The sequence below is a fragment of the Cetorhinus maximus genome, chromosome 32, assembly GCF_964194155.1.
Source record: "Cetorhinus maximus chromosome 32, sCetMax3.hap1.1, whole genome shotgun sequence".
Lineage (NCBI taxonomy): Eukaryota > Metazoa > Chordata > Chondrichthyes > Lamniformes > Cetorhinidae > Cetorhinus > Cetorhinus maximus.
In genome coordinates, this window is record NC_135910.1 from 19707414 (window position 1) to 19731433 (window position 24020).

Below are 24020 nucleotides of genomic sequence, written 5' to 3' on the forward strand. Positions count from 1 at the left end.
TTGTTTTACTGTTGGCTACATCTAAGGGTGCAGAGACTTTGGCAAATAAACGCTTCAATGGATTTTCACCATTATCCAGACAAACATCAGAACTGTAACCTTGACCAAATCTATATACTGGCCACTTCTCTCACTCACTACATTGCCCCAATCCTATCCATATTCAGCACTCTGGATATTATTCCCTTCCCTGATCCCAATTCCTCCTCTTGCCATGGATAGTGATCTCTGCTCTAGTTCCCAGCACCTGATCACACTCACTTCCCTGATCTGATCTCTCCCTTTCATATTCCTCTTCTTAACTCTCTATCTACCTTCTCCGGTACACCTGCATTGAAACTGGGTATATGAACAGAAGCTGGTGGAAAGACACAGAGAACTAATCGGACTTTGAGGAGGAAAGGTTCAAAGTTAGTGGAGATATTCAGGGATAAATGTCTTTGTGCAATACCTATATATCTACCGTTTTAAAGTAAGCAAGTCAGCCACAAAACAAAACAGAACAATGTCCTCTACATGCTGATATTAGCAACACCCAATTTTACCGTAAATACCATTTATTGATGACAGTGGCTGCTCATGTATCCTTTCAGATTTCAGTTCTTCTGTATCCTTATCATTGAAAATGCTAATGTTGGCCTGAAGGGGATGAGTAAAGCTGCTCATTGCTTTGGTGAATATATTTTCTTCCTTAACTCCTTTTAATTATGAATTAGTGTTTGCATTATTAATTTCTTTTAAAGTTTGGTGTGTATAAATTTATCTCTTGAACTTCAAGCCTATTAAATTTGTGAGAGCATTACACACACACAGAAGTAATTAATAGTAATTGTACACCAGCAGAGAACATCTCATCTCCCTGACTTGCACACACCAGATGGTACAGTGCTGCATGTCATATAGAGATAAATAGATTCCTGAGAGTGAGTTTACAGGCTGTCATCTAATTGACTGAACCACAAGCTCTATATAACAACCAGCTGTACCCCGTCCGTCTTCAATGTCTCTCTGCTAATGTTATTTCTCGAACAATACTGTAATAAGGGTGAGTTGAATTTGGAAGGGGTCCTTGTGAAAACACATCCCTAAGGTATTAAGAACTGTCTTGGAGCCAGTGTTAGAACCCCAAAGCCATCACAGCAGACTGTTAGAAAAAAAATTGTGCCCAACAGCTCCTCCCTCTCAGAATGACCTTGAAGAAGTGTGCATTAGAGAGTTTAACTTTTAATAAAAAGAGCCAAGCTACAACAACTTTAACTTATATTGCATCATTAATGGTGAAATAAAGTCCCAAGGCTCAAAAATACATGCAGATATTAGAACAGATAACCAAAAGCTTGGCCAAAGAATAAGGAGGGCTTTAAAGGAGATGGTCCTGGAGCAATGGCATCCTTGAGCATGGGGCCTCAAAGGCTGAAACCACGGCCTCCAATGTTGGGGGAGAAAAGTGGGAACATGCACAAAAGGCTAGAGGAACAAAGTTCAGGGAAAGATTGTAGGGCTGAAAAAGGTTACAGAGGGGTGAAGCCATGAAAGGATTTAAACACAAGGTTGGGAATCTTAAACTGGAGGCAATTGGGAAATATTATCCGAGCTCTCTGAAATTTTGTGATTAAGTCTCCTTCCTGATGCGCTATACAGAGCAGAGAGGTCCCAGGGTCAAGCCCTGTCAGAACTGAGTTATCTCATCTGAGTCAGGCAATCAACATACAATTGGTGACAGCACCCTTGGAAAAGGAAAATCAGCTTGGGTTCCCTTCTTGCTCACTATCCAATGACCAGTGGCAGCAAGTGTTGGTGTCTAGATGCTGGGACTATATTAGCTGTGATTCCCTCCATAGTTGAATGGTCTGCTGGAAGAAGCCTAAATTCGACGTCTAGAAAGAGTACTTCCATGAGGAAGAGGAAAAGAAAGGTGAAGGGAAAAATAAAATGAAAGAGCAAAGCAGAAACCCAGTCAAGCGCTAAGATGAATAGCTATTAACTACAAGTTGTGATGGAACATCTCTCCGGCCATATAACCAGCCATTACCTTTCCCGATTGTTGCCAAGCTATTAAACAGCCACTTGAGTCACATTATTAACCAGCACATTTATATCGACATATAAAACTCATTCTAAAACATAAATTTACAATAAATGGGTGGATTTATAAGAGGTGGTACTCTCAGGAACTCTCTGAAGCCTAATGAATTCTCAACTATTTGGCCAAGGGATTCTATGCTTCAACTAGAGTTTCTGTATGGTACAGACTAAAAACACCCTGACTCTACATCTGTCTGTCACACATTCATTCGACACCTTCATCTGATAAGAATAACAAAAAACATATTTTACACAATTTCGATTAAATATTTAATACATGCTCTATAACATTTCTCTATAACATTCAGCAACAGGTTTATGGGAAAGGGTTTGGTCTATTGAAATTCCATACTTGCCCAAGAATCACAACTGAATCAGCCAAGTGTTTGTGGGATTTGACCAGGCTGGAGCTGGTCCAACTCTGACTGCTAAATACTGTACAGATTTTATAGTTCTGTGTAAACTCTCGAGCTGTGCTGCTATGTATGTCAGCATGACTCAGTAGGTAGCACTGACACCTCTGACCCAGAAGGTCACAGGCTCAAATGCCAGTCCAGAGATTTAAGCAAATATCCTAGGCTGAAACTCTGTGGGGAGCTGCACTGTCAGAGGTGTTGCCTTCTGTTGGAATGTTAAACTGAGGACCTGAAGGCAGCAGAATTCTCCCAATTGCTGAACTAATATTTGTTCCTTAATAAGCACATATAAGACAGAACATCCAGTCAATTCTTGGGATCTTGCTGTGCATGAATTGCCTGCCAAGTTTGTTTATGTTATGAAGATGTAACGTTTTATCGATTGTGAAGTGTTGTGGGCCATCTTGAGATTGTAGATCTAAACGAATGCAAGTTCATCTTTCTCTGTTTTGAATAATGTAGATATAAAGAACAATGTGTAAATGTCATGCTTAATTACTGTTAAACTCTCTGCAATTTCCTCTATGATTCAATCTGATTATGCACCATGCATTCCATCAGGGATGTGTAAATTGTGTTGGTTTACTCCTGCTTTGGCCCAGTTGGTAATTTCACAACCTTTTGTGTAGAACGAAAGCCAGGGGCCCTGTGGAACCTCAGCATACCCACTCTTCACATCTGAGCCTTCTTATAGAGCACTGAAAGGGTCTTGAACCTGAAAGCCTCATAGTCCGGACACCACACTCTGTACTTAACCCTTTGTTTTATCTCACTGGTGTGCCTTGTTTAACTCTACAGGTTTGGAGAAGCACCCTGGATTGCTCTTACCACCTCGGTTATGGCCAATTTCTCAATTCGAACAGCCCATTCCAAGTATTAGCAACTTGATTGATATGGGAATTTACAGTTTAAACTTGAAAAGGGCCTTGACGCAGCTGTGAGGATAAAAGATTGAAGAGAAAGGAAGGCTTGCATTTATTTAACAGCTTTCAGGGCCTCAGGACATCCTAAAAGGCTTTACAGTCATCAGGTAAATTTGATGTCTGGTAACTTTAATACTGTGGGGAACATGGTAGGTCATTTATATACGAACATATGAATTAGGAGCAGGAGTAGGTCATTCGGTCCCTTGAGCCTGCTCCACCATTTGATATGGCTGACCTGATTGTGGCCTCAACTCCACTTTCCTGTCTACCCCCATAACCTTTGACTCCCTTGTTGGTCAAAAATCTATCTAATTCAGCCTTAAAAATATTCAGTGACCCTTTCTCCACTGCTTTCTGGGCTCTTGTGGACATAAAAGATCTCATGGTCCTATTTCTAAGAAGGACAGGGCATTCTTTCAAGTGTCCTGTCTAATATTTATCCCTCAATAAACATCACTTTTAAAAACAACAGATGAACCGTTCACTATCACATTGCTGTGGAATCTTGCTGTGCATAAATTAAGCAAGATCTCCTTATTTAAGCAAGGATATAATTACATTGGAAGCGTTGCAGAGAAGGTTCACTCAAGTGATTTCTGGAATGACATGGTTATCTTACAAGGAATATTTGGACAGGCTGGGCTTGTGGGTAAGCGGGGCAGGGGGTAGGAGTTGAGGTGGATACATGGGTGAGGTGGGTAAGTGGGTAGAGGATGAGGTGCACAGGTGGTTGAGTTGGGTAAGTGGGTGGTTGGGTCTGGTCAGGGGGTAGTCGGGTGGTTGGGGGAGTAGTCAGGTTAAGGGAGATAGTTCAGTGGGATCGGGGGTAGTCAGGTGGTTGAGCTGGGTGGTCGGGTCGGGTCAGAGTCCAGTCAAGGGTGGTAGTCGGGCCCGGTCGGGGGGGTGTAGTTACACGGTCATTGGGTAGTTGAAGGTTCATGGGGAATGATTGGAGGGTTGGGAGTAGTCGGTGGGGGGCAGCGGGGAGGTCAATGCAAGTTATGGGGGTTTGGTTCTGATTTTACCCAGGAGTTAGGTTAGGTTTAAATCTGTCTAACATTTCCTGGGTATCTATCCAGGTAAGTACATCGAAAATGTCCGAAATTTCTGACCCTAAATCACAATGGGAGATATTTATGGAGGGTTCCGGGCAGTAGGGGAACTTCCCATCGGAAATTGAAACTTCCAAGGTAATTCCCATGAAGGTGTGCACATCAGGACTTCCGCAGGGCCCCAACGCACATCTTCAATCATACATCCGGTCTTCGACGAACAGAAGACTGGAAGATTTGACCCAATTATATTATCGTTTCCACCATTAGCGTCCCTCACCTCAATTAGAATAAAGGTTTCAGACATCAAATCTGCAATGCATTGAAAACATGTTTTAAAACAGTAAGAACTCTTTGAAGTTGTTTTATCTTATAAAGATTTTGATGACTAAAGTTGATCCTTAAAATGGATCCTGGTGGTACAGTAACTGCGTCCGGCAGTGAAAGCTATATTTACTAATCACTATGTTGAACAGTGGTTATGCTATGACTATTTATCTAGTAAACTATGACCAGATGGTGAGGCTGGACTTTACCATGAACCTTGTTTACTACTGTCAAATAAAAGCAAAATACCGCGTGTGCTGGAAATCTGAAACAAAAACAAAAATTGCTGGAAAAACTCAGCAGGTCTGACAGCATCTGCGGAGAGGGATACAGTTAACGTTTTGAGTCCGTATGACTCTTCATCAGAACTAAGAAATATAGAAATGAGAAGAAACATAAGCTGGTTGAGGGGGGTGGGACAGGTAGAGCTGGATAGAGGGCCAGTGATCGGTGGAGGCAAAGAAGAGATTGCCAAAGATGTCATAGACAAAAGGACAAAGGGGTGTTGACGGTGGTCAACCTCATATTCCACCTCATTTCTATATTTCTTAGTTCTGATGAAGAGTCATACGGACTCGAAACGTTAACTGTGCTCCTCTCTGCAGATGCTGTCAGACCTGCTGAGTTGTTCCTTGTTTACTACTGGTTGATTTTCATGTCCTAGATCTACTTAGAAACACATATTTGAGCCTGTCCCAGTGAAGGTGAAAGCTCCTTTCTAAATCACCCCCGTTTAACCTCTACGTCTTGATTACAAACCCAGTCTTTAATCAGGTTAATGAATGAATTTGTGTGGAACTCCATTGTAATGGCGTGATGCTCATCCACTTAAAATAAATGGATTAAACATCTTTGTTAAAATAGCAGACAGAAGAACTTGATATAAATGTGCTATATAATCATACAGTAATACTTGGACAGTCCAATTTCAGGGGATTCAGACCATGTTGTATAAAAGCTCTGTCTTCTAATCAGCTCTTAAAACATCTGTCATGTCTTAATTGCACAGAGCTGTGACCTATCAGTCGTGCTATGTACACTCAAGGAGACAACCTGTCTGCCACATGTAGCAAAATTGCAAATCTATTTACAATTGCAATACACACCGGGCACTGAGTGAATCTCTTTCTCCACAGACAGTACAAGCCTGCTGATGTATAACTGCCACGGTATATGGTTCTGCAACAGCATCAAGTGTAGCACAAAACACTCGCCAACAACAGGAAGGAGACACAACTGTGCTTTCGGACTTAAATTGACCTGGCAAAGAAGATCAATCTGCAATGGAAATGCTTTGTTTGTCACTCAAGAGTACTTGGGAGTTTGAATATGCAACAAGAAACTGAACTAAAGATTTACTAATTAAAATAGAACAAGAAAGGACCATTTACCCCATTGACCCCTGCCATCTGGTAAACCATTTTACAATACAACAGTAACCTGAATGTTCATGATTGTCGCTACAATCACAAACAGCAGATTTCAAACATTAGGATAGAGACAATAATCAGCACCGTTCTCAATGAGTTACTGTCATGTTGAAGTGACACAACAAGGAAATCGGAATGAGTGCTGGTGTGAGAACAATGTCCATTGCCATATCTGTCATATTGATACAATTCTTTGGTTCTAATGTTCCGGTTCTTAATGAAAGATCACAGGCCTAACTCTGTATTTCTCTCCACAGATGCTGCCAGACCTGCTGAGTATTTACAGAGTTTTTGTTTCTATTTTACATTCCATTGACTGTCTGATTTTAAATTTACTTTTCACCCTCCTATCATACATACAGTTGGGCTTCACTTTATTGACACTATTTCATGTTTTATATTCCTTGGTAAGGCCTCTCCTCAACGTTCAATAAATGAGCTTCTCCAATCTTTCTTCATAGTGCTTTCACTTGAGATCATTCTTACTGTTCTTCTTTACAGCTATATGTGAATGTTACCAGTCCAGGCACCAAATTCAAGTTATTTTGAAGAACAGATTAAAGGAAATAATTGTCGAGAATTGACAATTTTCCCCCAAGCCCCAGACCTAGAGTGTGGTGCCATCCATTGAGTGAACAGGATGTGGTATCAGTGCAACTTCCATGAACTGATCACTGCCTCCACCACATGTAATGACTGTCACTTTATGTATTAAAGTGGAAATATATATTGAGCAATCTGCCTGTTAATCAGTTGAATTCCTTCCTCCTCCCTTGTTGAAACAAATATCATTGAATGCTGTTAATCTGTTTCTAACCCTCAAGCATTCCTCACAAGAGATATTGACCCAATTCCTTCTAAAGGTGTCAACAGACCTTGCTTGAATCAACAACAATTGAATTATATAGCATCTTTACCATATAAAATGGCCCAAGGCGCTTTATAGGAGCCTTGACATTTGAGCTACATGAGGAGATATTAGGATGGGTGACGAGAAGCTTGGTCAATTAGATTGATTTTAAGAAGTGCTTTAAAGGAGGAGAGGTAGCATCAGGGAGATTTAGTGAGGGAATTCCAGAGATTAGGAACTCTGGCAATTTGTTGCATGATTAACCATCTTATGAGTTTAAGTTCAAATAGCTTGATTATGTCTTCATTTCGTTCCTTGAATTTGCCTTCCAAGTGGTGTCTTTTCTACATCTGAAGAGGAAAGCATGACTCTGTGATTCTTAGAAATAGAATGGAAAAAAATTAGGTGGAAGAAAAGGTAAACAAGCTCCACTTTCTGCTTGATTTAGCTTAAACCAGGTGCCCAGGACTTGAGGAGATGAGGAAGAGAAGTTCACAAAGCTTGAACACGATTAGAGAATAGAAAGAAGCATTTTCATCACAAGATGGTTAATCATGCAACACACTGCCAGAGTTCCGAATCTCTGGAATTCCCTCACTAAACCTCTCTGACGCTACCTTTCCTCCTTTAAAACACTTCTAGAATCAATCTCATTGATCAAGCTTCTCGTCACCCATCCTAATATCTCCTCATGTGCCTCACTTTCTGCTTGTTCCATCAGCTCTTCATTCTAATGAACAGCAGTAGTTCTATTGTTGCATAATGCATTGTCGTTTAATAGATTTTCCTCTGTGAAACACAAGTAAAATGCAATGGGGTAGAAGGCACGTGCTTGAAAGGTCAAGAGAAAATTTTCTTCTGCAAATTTTATACAGTAAATTATGTAAAAGATGTCAACATTAATGAACTGCCCCACCTGTATCACTTTCAATAATAGGGAGCCTTACATTGTTTTGCTGTTGGTTCCTAATCCATAACATAGTCAGCCAAGTAATTATTAATTCAGGTGTTCCTTTACTATCCATGTCTGAAAGATACAGTGAGATGAAACTTCGAGCATTGACAGAACTAATTTCTGTCTCCTTTACCAAAGTTTTGCCTGTTTTTCAGCGCAACTATTGTTAATGTTGAAATGAATACATTTACATTCCTGAGCACTGGAACATGGGAAGAGGCCATTCAGCCTGTTGGGTTTTTCCAACTTTCAATTAGAACATGGCTGACCTGCACCTCAACTCCATTTACCAACCTTCATCCCATCTCTTGAGATATCCTTTACCTCATAAAAATCTGTGAATCTTAGCCTTGAAGAACTTCAATTGACTGCCACAATTGCATCCTTTTTGAGGAGAGAATTCAACCAACAACGCACAGTAGCAGCAGGGTGTACCATCTACAAATGCACTGCTGCAGCTGACCAAGGTTCCTTTGACAACACCTTCCAAACCCACGACCTCTACCACCAAAAAGGATAAAGGGCAGCAGATAGATGGGAACACCAACACCTGCAAGTTCCCCTCCAAGTCACACACCATCCTGCCTTGGAAATATATCACCGTTCCTTCACCGTCTCTGGGTCAAAATCCTGGAATTCCCTCCCTAACAGCACTGTGGGTGTGCCTACAAAACATGGACTGCAGCGGTTCAAGAAGGCAGCTCACCACCACCTTCTCAAGGGCAATTAGGGATGGGCAATAAATGCTGGCCCAGCCAGTGAGGTCCACATTCCACGAAAGAGAAAACAAAGTTCTAGACTTCCATTATCCTTTGTGTGAAAAAGTTTTTCCTGATTTAACTCTTGAATGGCATAGCTCTAATTGAAAGATTATTTCCCCTTCTGGACTCTTCCCAACAGAGAAAATAGTTTCTTTATATGTACACTATTGAATCCTTTTGCCATTTTATAGACCTTGATTATCACCCTCAACATGTATATACAGCAGAGATTGGGTAAACCTAGACCATTACCGCAAGCTAATTAGGACCAGAGGACATGTTTTTGTGAAATGGAAATCAAAGGAAGATATTACAAAATGTTTGGAATGATGTGGATATCAAGGTGCCAAAGACTAAATTAGTGAAGGCATTTAAAATGGCGCTGGATGATATAATGGCAGAGTTAGAGTACAAAAATATATCTGCTTTGATCATCTAATTGTATTAACTGTGGTTTGGTGCTGAAATTGGAAAAAAATAATAGAAACTTTAAAAATATTAAGCATTTTTTAACTTTTTAGTTATAAAACTATTGGAAGTGAGTGAAAATGGCTGGGTGAGGCAGTTGGAGATCGTACGATAAAAGCCTAACAGGAGGTGACCCAGAGCCTGGTGAAGAGTCCAGTTTTGAGGAGGTTTTTGGCAGTGAGAAGTGAGGGGATGGCAAAGTGTGGGGATTGGAGGTTGGAGGTTTTAATACAAATAGCAGAACAAAACAAAGGAAGGACTTAAGGTAGATTAAATTGGAAAAGCAGGAAGCTCAGAGAGGTGGTCACGCCGCAGCTTAGGAGCCTGGAGGCAGGAAGGGAATGAGTGATCACCAGGCAGTCCAAGAAAATTAGGCAGGTAATGCAGGAGTCCCCTGGGGTCCCGCTCACCAACTGGTTTTCCGTTTTGGATACCGGTGAGGGTATTGGTTCCTCGGAGGAGTGCAGTCAAATTTGTGGCACCACAGGCAGCTCTGCTGTACAGGAGGGGAGAAAGAAGAGGGGAAGAGCAGTAGTAATAGGGGATTCGTTAGCTAGGGGAACAGACAGGCGTTTCTATGGCCATAGACGTGACTCCAGGATGCTATGTTGCCTCCCTGGTGCCAGGTCAAGGATGTCATTGGGTGGCTGCAGGACATTCTTCTGGGGGACGGTAATCAGCCAGAGGTCGTGGTCCACGTTGGTACCAATGATTTAGGTAGGAAAGGGGATGAGGTCCTGAAAGCAGACTTTAGGGAGATAGGAGGGAGATCAAAAAGCAGGACCTCTAAAGCAGTAATCTCAGGATTACTCCCAGTCCCATGTGCAAGTGAGTATAAAAATAGGAGAATTGAGTGAATAAATACATGGCTGGAAAGCTGGTGTAGGAGGGAGGACATCAGATTTCTGAGGCATTGGGACCGGTTCTGGGGAAGGTGGGACCTGTACAAGCCAGACAGTCTACACCTGAAAAGGACTGGGACGAATATCCTCGCAGGGAGATTTGCTAGTGCAGTTGGGGGCAGGGGGGGCGGGGGGGTGGGGGTTTAAGCTAGATTGGCCGGGGGAATGGGAACCTGAGGACAAATTCAGAGCAGGGAACAGGAGTTGGAAAATTAGTGAGTGACTCTGGAAGACAGAAGCAGCACTGGTTACAAAGTGTACAGCACAGGAATTTGGCAGTGTTAAGAGGTATATATGTAAATGCAAGGAGCATAGTAAATAAAGCCGGTGAGATGAGGGCACAGATAGACACATGGTAGCATGGTATCATCGCTATAACGGAAACATGGCTTAGAGAAAGATAAAAATGGCAGCTCAATATCCCTGGGTTTAGAGTTTTCAGGCAGGATAGGGAGGGGGATAAAAAAGGTGGGGGTGTAGCATTTTTGGTTAAAGAATCAATTACAGCTTTGAGGAGGGATGATATACTAGATGAAGCATCAATTGAGGACATATGGGTTGAGCTCAGAAATAAAAAAAGGAACAGCCACACTGCTAGAAGTGTACAATAGACCCCAAGTAGTGGAAGGAGGATAGAAGAGCAAATATATATACAGATTTCTGAGTGCAAAAACAATAGGGCAGTTATAATGGAGGTCATCAACTACCCTAATGTCAATTTAGATATGAACAGTGTAAAGGGCACAGAGGGCGCAAAATTCTTGAACTGCATTGAAGAGAACTTTTTTAGCCAGCGCGTAACAAGCCCAACGAGAGGGGGCGCAATTCTAGATTTAGTCTTAGGAAATGAAGCTGGGCAAGTGAATGAAGTAGCAGTGAGGACCATTTTGGAGATAGTGACCATAATATAGTTAGATTTAGAATCATCATGGAAAAGGACAAAGATAGAACAGGAGTAAAAGTTCTAGATTGGGGGGAGACAAATTGTACAAAGCTGAGGGGTGAGCTGGAGAGAGTGAACTGGACACAGCTATTAGAAGGAAAAACTGTGTCAAATCAGTGGGAGGCTTTCAAAGGCAAGATTCTACGGGCACAGTGTAGACATGTCCCCACAAAGAAAAAGGGTGGTACTGCCAAATCTAGAGCCCCCTGGTTATCCAAAAGCATACAGGCCAAGATAAAGCAGAAAAAGAAACAGTCACAAAAGACTTAATACTCTAGAAAGCCTAGAGGAGTATAGAAATTACAGGGGTGAAGTCAAAATGGAAATTAGGAAAGCAAAGACAGGATACGAAAAAATATTGGCAGGTAAAGTCAAAGAAAATCCTAAGATGTTTTACCAGTACATTAAGAGCAAGACAATAAATAAGGAAAAGGTAGGGCCTATCAGAGATGTACATGGTAACTCGTGGGTTGATGCAGTAGATGTGGGCAGGATTCTCAATGAGCACTTTGTCTCTGTCTTCACTATGGAGAGGGATGATGCAGACATTCGAGTTAAAGAGGAGTGTGAGATATTAGATACAATAAGCATAGTGAGAGAGGAAGCACTGGAGGGACTGGCATTCTTGAAGGTGGATAAATCACCAGGGCCAGATGGATTTTATCACAGGCTATTGAAGGAAGCCAGGGAGGAAATAGTGGATACTCTGAGGATCATTTTCCAATCCTCACTAGATACAGGCAAGGTCCCAGAGGATTGGAGGCCTGCAAAAAAAGGGGTGCGAGGGATAGGCCAGAAAATTATAGGCCGGTCAGTATAACTTCGGTGGTGGGAAAATTATTGGAAACAATGCTGACAGACAGGATAAACTGTCACTTAGAAAGGCATGGATTAATCAGGGATAGTCAGCGTGGTTTTGTTAGGGGAAGATCGTGCCTTACTAGCTTAACAGAATTTTTTGAGGAAGTAACAAGGAGGATTGATGAGGGTAGTGCAGTGGATGCTGTCTACATGGATTTCAGTAAGGCATTTGACAAGGTCCCACATGGCAGATTGGTCAGGGAAGTGAGATCCCATGGGACACAGGGGAAGGTGGCAAGTCAGATCCAAAATTGGCTCAGTGACAGGAAACAAAGGGTAGTGGTCAATGGATATTTTTGCAAATAGAAAAAGGTTTCCAGTAGTTCCACAGGGCCCAATGTTGGGGCCCTTACTATTGTTGTATATATTAATGATTTAGACTTAAATGTTGGAGGCATGATTGGGAAATTTGCAGGTGACAGAAAAATTGGCCGTGTAGTTGATAGTGAAGAGGATAGCTGTCAACTCCAGAATGATATCAATGGTTTAGTTGAGTGGGCGAAGAAGTGGTAAAATGGAATTCAATCCAGAAAAGTGTGAGATAATAATGCACTTGGGGAGGGCAAACAAAGCAAGGGGATACTCAATAAATGGGAAGTTATTGAGAGGAGTTGAGGAAGTGAGAGACCTTGGAGTGCACGTCCACAGGTCATTGAAGGTGGCAGGACAGGTGGACAGGGTGGTCAATAAAGCATATGGAATGTTTACCTTTATTGGGCAAGGTAATGAATACAAAAGCAGGGATGTAATGATGGAACTGTACAAAATGCTGGTTAGGCCACAGCTGGAATTTTGTGTACACAGTTTTGGTCACCATATTACAGGAAGGACATAACTGCTCTGGAGAAAGTACGGAGGAGATTTACAAGAATGTTGCCAGGGCCTGAAAATTGCAGCTATGAGGAGAGATTGATAGGCTAGGCTGTTTTCCTTAGAACAGAGGAGGCTAAGGGGTGGCGTAATTGAGGTGCATAAAATTGAGGGGCCTAGATAGGGGAGACAGGAAAGACTTGTTTCCCCTAGCTGAGGGGGCAATTACCAGCAGTCATAGACTTAAGGTGATTGGTAGAGGGATTAGAGGGTCATGAGGAAAAACTTTATCACCCAGAGGGTGGTGGGTGTCTGGAATTCACTGCCTTAGTTGGTGGTTGAGGCTGAAACGTTCAACTCATTTGAAAGGTACCTGGATCTGCATCTGTAGTGCTGTAACCTGCAAGGCTACGGACCAGGTACTGGAAAATGGGATTAAAATGAGCAGCTAGTTTCTTTTTTCTCTTTTTAACCAGCACAGACACAATGGGCTGAATGGCCTCTTTCTGCACTGTAACTGTTCTATGGTTCTAAAGTTGGTAGCCTTCTCCAACCCTACGACCCTCAGAGATTTCTCCACTCCTCCAATTCTGGCCTGTTGCGCATCTCCAATTCTAACCAGTCCACCACTGGCAGCTGTCAGGGCCCCAAACTCTGGAATTCCCTCCCTCAGCCTTGCCAGCTTTCTTAAGCCACTCATTAAAAATCGACTTCTTTGACACCTGTCCTAATACCTCATGTGGCTTGCTGTTAAACGTTGTTTGATAATCACTCCTGTGAAGGTCCTACATTTAATGATGCTATTTTTGTTGTTGCATGAACAAGGTACAAGATGCCTGCAGCTCCCAGGGACCCATATCTCAACACTAGTACCTTTAGAATGGAGCAGGCTCCAGGAAGTAAATCGTTCTGAACAGGCTGGAATGGAATTGTCAATTATAAAAGCTTCCTGACTGAATGAAGCCTTGAGGTTTTAGACTCCATTTCAACGCTCAGTCGGGTCCATGCCTTTATAGTGCTGTTTAGATTACTCTACAGAAGTGATTTATATCCTGTTGAGAAGGTATTTTCACATAAAATTAATGAATTTGATTAAACTGGTGACATTGAAATATATGCAGCGAGGGCACTTTCAACATTTTTAAAGCACTGCAAATAGTGAAGACAGAATGAAATTGCTGACACTGGTTCATCAGGCACCGACTTCAGACATCAATTCCAAGCTTACCGAAAACACAGTCAATAATTAATTGCTCATTTGCAGCAAGATATTCAACTTTGAAATCAAGCAGAGACTTTCTATTGGATAATGCTTTACCAATAGTTCCAAGGCTTCAGGCAGACAAGACAATCTCGATGCAACGAGTTGTTCTGCTTTAGCACTTGTCTTCTGAAACATATCGACTTGTTATGCTGTTGAAAGCGGTTTACTTCACATCCGACCCATGCTGTGCCCTATTTGATGTGCTTGCTTCTGATACTACAATAAGACTGCACAGGTGCCAGGTACCATCTGGAGCTTTGCCCAAGTGACCAGCTTGACTTGATAATGAAAGCTACCTCAGAGTCAGAAGCTTGAAAGTTCAACATATTGTCTTGGTTAATATCTGAGCACAGTGCAGATCAGTCCTGCACAGGAGGAGGTAACTCAGATGAGACAGTAAACCTGTTCAGATGAATATAAAAGATTGTGCCCTAGAAATTTGGCAGCATCCATTTCGCCAGATTTGCCTTCACTCCTGACTCTGACCTTCAGATTCCAGCCCCCGATATCTCCGTGGCTCAAATCCTGCCCTCACAGTGACCCCCCACCCTAATCACACTCCAAAACTCCAACAATATTGCAGATCTCTCGCAATGCGCTTTCCTGACCTCCAGTCATTCCTCCAAGCACCCTGAGGTGCATACATTCCTCCCTGAGACCCTATTACCTCGCTGAATACTGGCATAACCTGGTTGGTCCTGTGCTGCTGACTTTTCCACACAATAATGTGGTTCAGAGCTCAAAGTCCCAAGCTCTTCAGAGCTGCATAGTTGAGTGTGGGATGTCAGCATTCTGCGGACAAGGCACCAAAAAATGGATGCTGTCCAGTACCTAGGCCAAGGTGCCATCTATAGAAATGCAGTTCCCTGTGATTATTGAGAAATTGCCAATGGGCAATGTTATCTTCGCAAGCACCATGGTTGAGTCTGGCCCTGTGCTCATCCACATCGCATCTACCATCACCAAATATCAATCAAGAATAGGAAACCTTAAAGATGTAAATGCAATTGAACCTTACGGTAGCAGAAATGTCTGGCATCACAACGTCACGTTATTGAGCACCATCCAGTTATGAAGGGGGAAAAGTGTATTCAAATCACTTTACGATAATGGCACAGCCCCGGAGAAACCACAATCAAGGAAGAGCTTGCATTTACATAGCACCTTTCACATCTTCCGTAAAATCCAAAGCACTGTTGTTCTGGCAGAAACCTGGCAGCCAACTCATGCACAGCCAGTTCCCACAAATAGCTATGAGATAAATGAGCAGTTAATCTGGTTTTAATGGCGTTGGTTGAGGGGCGAGTGTTGAGCAGGGCTCTGACAAAACTCTTTGCTTCACTTACAGTAACTGCCATGACATCATTCTCAATCACTACATCCAACCTCGGAATAAAGGATGAACTGCTGTGACATTTCCACTACCTTACAGTTCCCTACAGTCCCTCTGATTGCCAACTCCTTTATTACCAATCCATTCCATGCTGGGAGTAGTTTTGAGCTAGTCATTTGCTGCCAAAAATGGACCATGATTAAGATATCATCCTCACTTCACACAGGAGCCCACAGACAGAGGACAAAGGGAACCTTGAACTAAAACTCTGGAAGGATTGAAATCCACTATATTATTTGTTTAATTGAATGCAGGTAGACAGCATTAATGGGGTTACACTTAAGTGCAAATAAAGAGACACTTACTGAAACGGTATGGGAATTGAGTTAGGAGGTTTATGCTTGTAATGTTTTACTCTGTCAATAAATCTAAGACTGCGTAAAGATTGTCTCTAGTATCATCCTTTACCGACTGGTTTTCTGGACTATATAACATAATACCAGATAAGGTACCGGCCTTATCATGTAGGTGGATTTGTAATGAAAATGTCTTTGCAGATGGGACATATAAGGCTAAAATAAGGCTGGTTGCTAGGGATTTTGAAGAGTAACGGGGTGGTATAGATGTTAGAGTGGGCTGTTCCACAACTGAAAAAAATAAACTTGAAAATCGTTTTAGTTTTTTTGATCGCACATTGATGGAAATGTAGATTAATCAACATAAAAACAGGGCGATACTTTTCAGAGAGATATGTTTCTGAAATCACCTAAAGACGAAGCAGTTACAAAATGGAAGCTAAACTAATGGCCTGAATGGTGCTTCCAGGCTGCGGTATTTTTCAGAGAGATCTGTTTCTGAAATCACCTAAAGACGAAGCAGATACAAAATGGAAGCTAAACTAATGGCCAGAATTGTGCTTCCAGGCTGCGGTATTTTTCAGAGAGATCTGTTTTGCTGAAAATATGATGCTTTCAACTAAAAGCAGATCTCGTAATGTTTTATTGGTATCATAAATGAAAACTTTCAGGCACCTTCCTGATGCACGTTGATGATTCTTTATGGGGTGGTCCTGCAGAATTTGACAAACCTGTTATTAATAAAAACTCAGTGGAATTTAAGATTAGGAGTCAGGTTTCTGTGGGCTTTTAAAATATATATGTTTAGACATCAGTAGGTCTGGAATAGCTTTAAGTCAACAATCTCATCTTGAGGGTGTTACTCCCATTCCATTGACCGTGATTGCTCATTACAAAAAGGTGTGGTTGAATTTTACAGGGGTGGGGGTGTGGTGGGAGCAGACAGGTTGGGGCCGTATTGCTCAGAGAACGGCCAGCCGATCTCTAACAGTCTCAGCAGTGCCAGGGCTCAGTAGTAGCCAAAGCTGCACAGCTGGGACTGCAAGGAGGCCCACAGCGGAGACTGATGGATCCAGGGTTAAGGTCACCCCCGGGCTTTTACGGTGGGAAGTGATTGTGGATATTAGAGATGGGGGTCGGGTTTGGGATTTGAAGGTCACAAGGGGAGGAACAAAGTGGGGTTGGTAACTTATGGTGGGGGAGTGTCCCCAGTGTGCAAAGGGCACCACGAAAAGATGCATGCCCCCCACTTCTTTTCCACAAAGTTATTTAAAAAACAGCCTTCTGAATCTTGCCCGTCTGTCAAGACCAACCATTTTATGGCATGGACACCATTTTAGTCCAGCCAATTGGCTTGTTAACAAGCTCAATTGTCCATTGATTATTTATTTGAATGTAGCGGATGGTCTGCCGATTTCAGCACCTACCCACCTACCATATTATGGGGACCAGGTCAGGGTGGGTGGCAAGGCAGTGGGCTAGCCCCCCGCCTTATTTTGCAAACCAGCCACTACATCCGCCCCTCCTACCCCCCCACCCACCCCCCACACCCCCATCAGCTAACAGGGTCCTGTAAAATCCAGTCCTTAATGTTACATCTAAAGAAGAGACAGAGCAATTGTGAAGATTGACTAGTCAGTTGAACTGGTTGTACACTCAGACTCGGCCAGATGCTAGTTTTCATGCAGTGGAGTTCAGTACTCTGATGAAACACCCTAAAGTCAAAAATGTTTTCGGAGCAAACAAAACATTGAAAAAAATAGATCTGGAAAAATATATACCTAATTTTCCTTCCCTAGGTGACCCAAAGAACATGAAACATTTTTAGCGAAGATTCACTAAACTTCCTGATAAGTATTTGAGTGCAGCCAGTTTTATAACATTTCTGATAGGTGAAAATGGGAAATGTACTTTAGCTTGGCAGGACAAGAAAATGAAAAAGATTGTTAAAAAGTACTTTGGTCGCTGTGACACTGGCTCTTGAGGAGGCAGTGGATATGGGATTCTATTTGTCAAATATTTTAAGTGAGGTTCTATACTGTACAAGAGATGTACTGAAGATAGTATACCTATTAAATGTTATATAGATATTAGCTCCTGGTGGGATAATGTACACTCTACAAAAACTGTGAGTGAGAAAAGGTTACGGATTGGCCCTGGTGGCTTGAAACAAACTCTGCAAAGAAAGGGAATCTTTAAAATTAAATGGGTTGATGCAATTCATCAACCATCTGATCATTTTATAAAAGAAATGCTTGTATAAAGACATTGCTGGAGGTCCTACAGGATATGTTACAATGTAATGCTGTGTAAAGAATATGGGAATTTAAAAAATTTGTTTCTTAATGTTGCATATTAAATCTGCATTTTATATAAAGAGGAGATATGTAGGTGGAGAGTATTAATTGTGGTTTTGTGTTTTTGGGGGCTTTCGCTTGAGCACATATAGACACTGCAAATGCGGCTCTTAGTTGTTTCAGGTTACTTCAAAAGAGATGTAAGGGGACGCTTACTGAAACATGTGTGGTCGTATTAAGAGATGTGTGCTTGTAATGTTCCACTCTGCAAATAAATAAACGACTGAGTAAAGATCGGCTCCAGTATCCTCTTTCACAAACTAACTTTCTGGGCTATAACAGTTTCCAACCCAATACATCTCCCAATCTAAAATGTTCATCAATATCGTGCTTTTCTTGATGGAGTTTTCAATGATTCTCATTGAGACAATTTCAAGAAAATTATTGGGTGGAAAAATTTGGAGCTGAGTAGTTCATCAATTGCTTAATTGTGTTTGAATGACTGGGTCACTGCAAACACAATAGCTGGTTATACTGATTTGCAAGATTAGGGAACCTGTCCATATCTCTGAAGAAGGGTCATATGAACTCGGAATGTTAACTCTGTTTCTCTTTCCACAGATGCTGCCAGACCTGCTGAGATTTTCCAGCATTTTCTATTTTTGTTTCAGATTACCAGCATCCACACTATTTTGCTTTTATCTGTCTGTATCTCTGGTCAATTCTGCAAATTATTGGACAGACCCAGCAGAGGTGGCAGCAGAGTGGTATACAGTCAGGAGGGAGTTGCCCTGGGAGTCCTCAACATGGACTCTGGATCCCATGAAGTCTCGTGGCACCAGGTCAAACATGGGCAAGGAAACCTCCTGCTGATTACTATGTACCTCCCTCAGCTGATGAATCAGTGCTCCTCCATGTTGAACACCACTTGGAGGAAGCACTGAGGGTGGAAAGGGTGCAGAATGTACACTGGGTGGGGACTTCAATGTCCATCACCAAGAGTGGCTCGGTAGCCCCACTACTGACCAATCTGGCTCTACCCTAAATGACATAGCTGCTGAACTGGGTCTGCGGCAGATGGTGAGGGAACCAACAAGAGGGAACAACATACTTGACTTTATCCTCACCAACCTGCCTGCCGCAGATGCATCTGTCCATGACAATGTCAGTAGGAGTGACCACCGCACAGTTGTTGTGGAGACCAAGTCCGCCTTCACATTGAGGATACCCTCCATTGGGTTGTGTGGCACTACCAATATGCTAAATGGGATAGATTTCGAGCAGATCTAACAAATCAAGATTGGGCATCCATGAGGCGCTGTGGGCCATCAGCAGCAGCAGAATTGTACTCGAACACAATCTGTAACCTCATGGCCTGGCATATCCCCCACTCTACCATTGCCATCAAGCCAGGGGATCAACCCGGCTATATGGAAAATTGCCCAGGTATGTCCTGTACACAAAAAGCAGGACAGATCCAACCCGGCCAATTGCCACTCCATCAGTCTACTCTCGATCATCAGTAAAGTAATGGAAGGTGTCATCAGCAGTGCTATCAAGTGGCACTTGCTTAGCAATAACCTGATCACTGATGCCCAGTTTCGGTTCCGCCAGGGCCACTCAGCTCCTGACCTCATTATAGCCTGGGATCAAACATGGACAAAAGAGCTGAACTCCCGAGGTGAGGTGAGAGTGACTGCCCTTGACGTCAAAGCTGCATTTGACTGGGTGTGGCATCAAGGAGCACTGGCAAAACTGAAGTCAATAGGAAAATGACTCCTTTAACCTTATAAACCCTCATTATGGCCAGATTTCTTTAATGATTGGTTCACACAGCTAAACTCATGCATGATAAGTGGGTGAGATATGGCAGGAGAATGCCCATGGTGACATAGTCCAGCAGGTGGCTAGCTCGTGGTACAAAGCAGAACACAAGGGGGTTCATTTTCACCTTTGGTGGGATGAACAGGCCAGGAGAATAATGATAACAATGGGAAGGTGATCTGTGATCACCTGATTTCCATCCCGTCAAAGCTTAAAATGACCTCCACAGTCATAGTATCAACTTTAACTCTTCCTATTTCAGCAGCGTATTCAGAGGTTATATTGCTCTCTAAGGATGGGGTGTATCTCACAGTTATGCCAGGTAATTCACAGTGGATCACAGTGTGGGTAACATGAGGATTGGTTTAAGGCTGTAATGTTCCAGCATTCATCTGAGCCTCCATTTCGAGGAGATGGAAGGTGTGACATTACCAGATTGAGGGTATCAGGTATTGGAACATCCATTTGATTGGAACCTTGGAGTTTGTGTGGGAAATGCTTTGTGTGATATATATTTATTATGGGCATCACTGGTAAGTTTGTCTATTGCCTTTCCTCTTTGCTCCAGAAGCTGTGGGGGAGCCTTCTGGAATTGCTCCCAGTTTTATACAACTGAGTGGCTTCCTAGGGCACTTCAGGGGGAAGTTAAGAGTCAACCACATCGATGGGGGCTTGGAATCACATATAAGCCCAGAGAGGGAAAGGATGGCAGGTTTCCTTCCCTAAAAGACATTAGTGAACTAGTTAAGGTTTTATGACAATTTGACAGCTTAATGATCATCAGTCTTTTAAAAGAAAAGCTGAATTAAAATCCCCAAATGCCGTGGAGAGTTTGGAACTGACATTCTCTGGATTACTCACCCGGTAACATCACCACCACCACCACCACTGGCACCACCACAGCAACAGCACCATCACCATCGCCAGTGGAAATACCACCACCACCATCACTGGCACAACCACCACTGGCAGCACCACGACCACCACCACCGACAGTAGCACCACCACTGTCATCATCACCACCACCACCACTGACAGCACCACCGGCAGCACCACCACCAGCGGCACTACCACCACCACCACCAACACCACTGCCAACACCACCGCCAGCACTGCCAACACCACCGGCAGCACCATCGCCACTACTACCACCACCACTGGCAGAACCACCACCACCACCACTACCAGCACCACCAGTAGCACTGCCACCATTACCGGCACCGGCAGCACCACCATCACCACCACTGGCAGTAGCAACATCACCACTGGCACCATCACCACCACCACCGCCATCACTGGCACCACCACAGCGACAACTTATATTTAAATAATGCCGTTAACATAATGAATGTCTCCAGGTGATTACGGAGTATTATAAAACAAAATATGACACCAAGGTACATAAGGAGATATTAGGTCAGGTGACCAAAAGCTTGGTAAGGGAGGTAGATTTTAAGGAGTGTTTTAAAGGAGGAAAGCAAGGTGGAGAAGTGGAGATGTGTGGCCATGGAATTCCAGAGCTTAGGGGCCTAGGAAGCTGAAGACACACAGCCCCCATTGATGGAACAATATATAATCAGGAATGCTCACAAGGTCAGAATTAGAGGAACGCAGGTATCGCATAGGGTTGTGGGGCTGTGGGAGGTTACAGAGATATGGAAGGGCAAGGACATGGAGGGAAGCATTACACCAGACAGTCCTGACAAAAGGTTATTGACCTGAAATGTTAACTCAAACTGTTTATCGCTCCACAGATGCTGCCTGACCTGTTGAGTATTCCCAACGTTCTTTGATTTTATGGACACTACTTTGTATCCAATTTGTAGGCACTGAGCTAGATCTCTCTTACCTTGCTATGTGTAATATTGTGAAAATCATTCAGTGCCTTCCTCCAGTCTGACTATGCCAGCATGAGGCTCAGAACTCTCTCCCAGGAGCTCCTTAAAGAGTCTCACAGTGAAATAAATATTTTTCAATCCAGTCTAAACTACACTGACATAACACTGTTAGCAGGCACCTTTCAACATAAGTCTCTATCTTCGCAAAGCAATATTGGTATCAATAATTTTGACTTTCAACCTTTGAGTAATGGAGTTGGTCAAGCCTAAATTCCCCTGTGAATAGTCAGTAATTAGAGGCTGCCATTGTTCGATTAATATTACATAATCAACTTTAGTAATTTTACTTCTTATGTTTAATCCTCTCCAATTTACAAATGAAAGTGACCTCATTAACTGAGTGTGGGAGCTGCACAAAAAACAGTCAAAATGCATTCTTTGGATTCAAATGACGATTTAGAAAAACAAAAATAATTAGCTGTGACCCCTCTGCAGTCCCGAATCAGTTGTGAGACCTTTTATTGTACCATGCATTGAAATCTAATTTGGCAGGATTTTCAAAGCTGAATCATTCCCCTTTTAGTAATGAGGTAGAAAGAATTACCAGCACTGTTGGTTATATTTTCCCATTCTCTCTTGAAAGCTTTGATTCATATTATGCTTAGGTTCCATATCCACTGCCACTGTCCCTGTGACCTCATGCATTTTGATCATCAGTGCACCACAGTTGAAGCTCTCGTCACCTGATATCCACTCAAGATGTCTTACCACTTGTAACATGGCTGGACCCCCTTCTCGCCCCCTTAGCCCAAGAAGCTCTGCAACCAACTCTTGTGCCTTCAATCTCATAAGACTATAAGAAATAGGAGCAGGAGTAGGCCATTCGGCCCCTCGAGCCTGTTCTGCCATTCAATAAGATCATGGCTGGTCTTCTGCTGAAGCTCCACTTTCCCCCACAATCCCCATTTCCTTTAATTCCTTTAGTATCCAAAAACCTATCATTTTCAGCCTCGAATATACTCAATGACTGAATGCCCACAGCCCTTCGGGGTAGGGGACGAGGCAATTGTGGCTCAGTCAGTTGCACTCTCACCTCTCAACTGGAAGGTTCAAGGTTCAAGTTCCAATCCAGGACTTAAGCACAAATATCAAGCCTGACATACCAGGACTGCATTGTTATATATGCTGTCTCTTGGATGAACTGTTAAACTGAGGTGAATGTACAAGGTCCCCTGGTGTTATTTCAAAGAAGAGGAGTGAAGTTAAATATGGTATCCTGGCCAATATTTATCTCTCAAAAAACATCATGAAAACAATTTACACATTGATGTTTATGGGAGCTTGCTGTGTACAGTTGACTGTTGTGTTTGATCCATGAAAACAGTGATTACATTTCAAAAGTACTTCATTGGCTGTAAAGTGCTTTGAGATATCCGATGGTTGCGAAAGGTGCTATAGAGTGTTTATTTTTTTCAAAGGTTCACAATCCTCTGAGTAAAGAAGTTTCTCCTCATTTTAGTCCTAAAGGTCAACCCATCCTACTGAAATTATGATAATCAATCTCAACCAGAGAAAAGCTCCTAACCATCAGCTTCTCATTATTGACAAGGGGCAGAGCTGGGCCTTGCTTGGTCCAGCAATCAGTAAAGTGATGGAAAGGGTCATAAACAATGCTATCAAGTGGCATTTGTTTAGCAATAACCTGCTCTTGACGCTCAGTTTGGGATCTGCTGCGGCCACTCAGCTTCTGACCTCATTACAGCCTTGGTTCAAACATGGACAAAAGAGCCGAACTCCAGTGGTGAGGTGAGAGTGACTGCTCTTGTAATCAAGGCAGCATTTGACTGAGTGTGGCATCAAGGAGCCCTAGCAAAACTGGAGTCAATGGGAATCAGGGGAAAACTCACCACAAACATACACTCCCTCCACCAACGACGCACAGTAGCAGCAGTGTGTACCATCCACAAGATGTAATGCAGCAACTCATCAAGCCTCCTTAGACAGTGCCTTCCAAACTCACGACCACCACCAGAAGGACCAGGGCAGCAGACACATGGGAACACCACCACCTGGAAGTTCCCCTCCAAGCCACACACCATCCTGAATTGGAAATATATCACTGTTCCTTCATTGTCGCTGCGTCAAAATCCGAGAACTCCCTCCCTGACAGCACTGTGGGTGTACCTACACCACATGGACTGCAGCGGTTCAAGGAGGGAGCTCACCACCACCTTCTCAAGGGCAACTAGGGATGGGCAATAAATGCTGGCCCAGCCAGCGATGTCCTCACCCCATGAATGAATGAAAAAAAAATTGAAAATT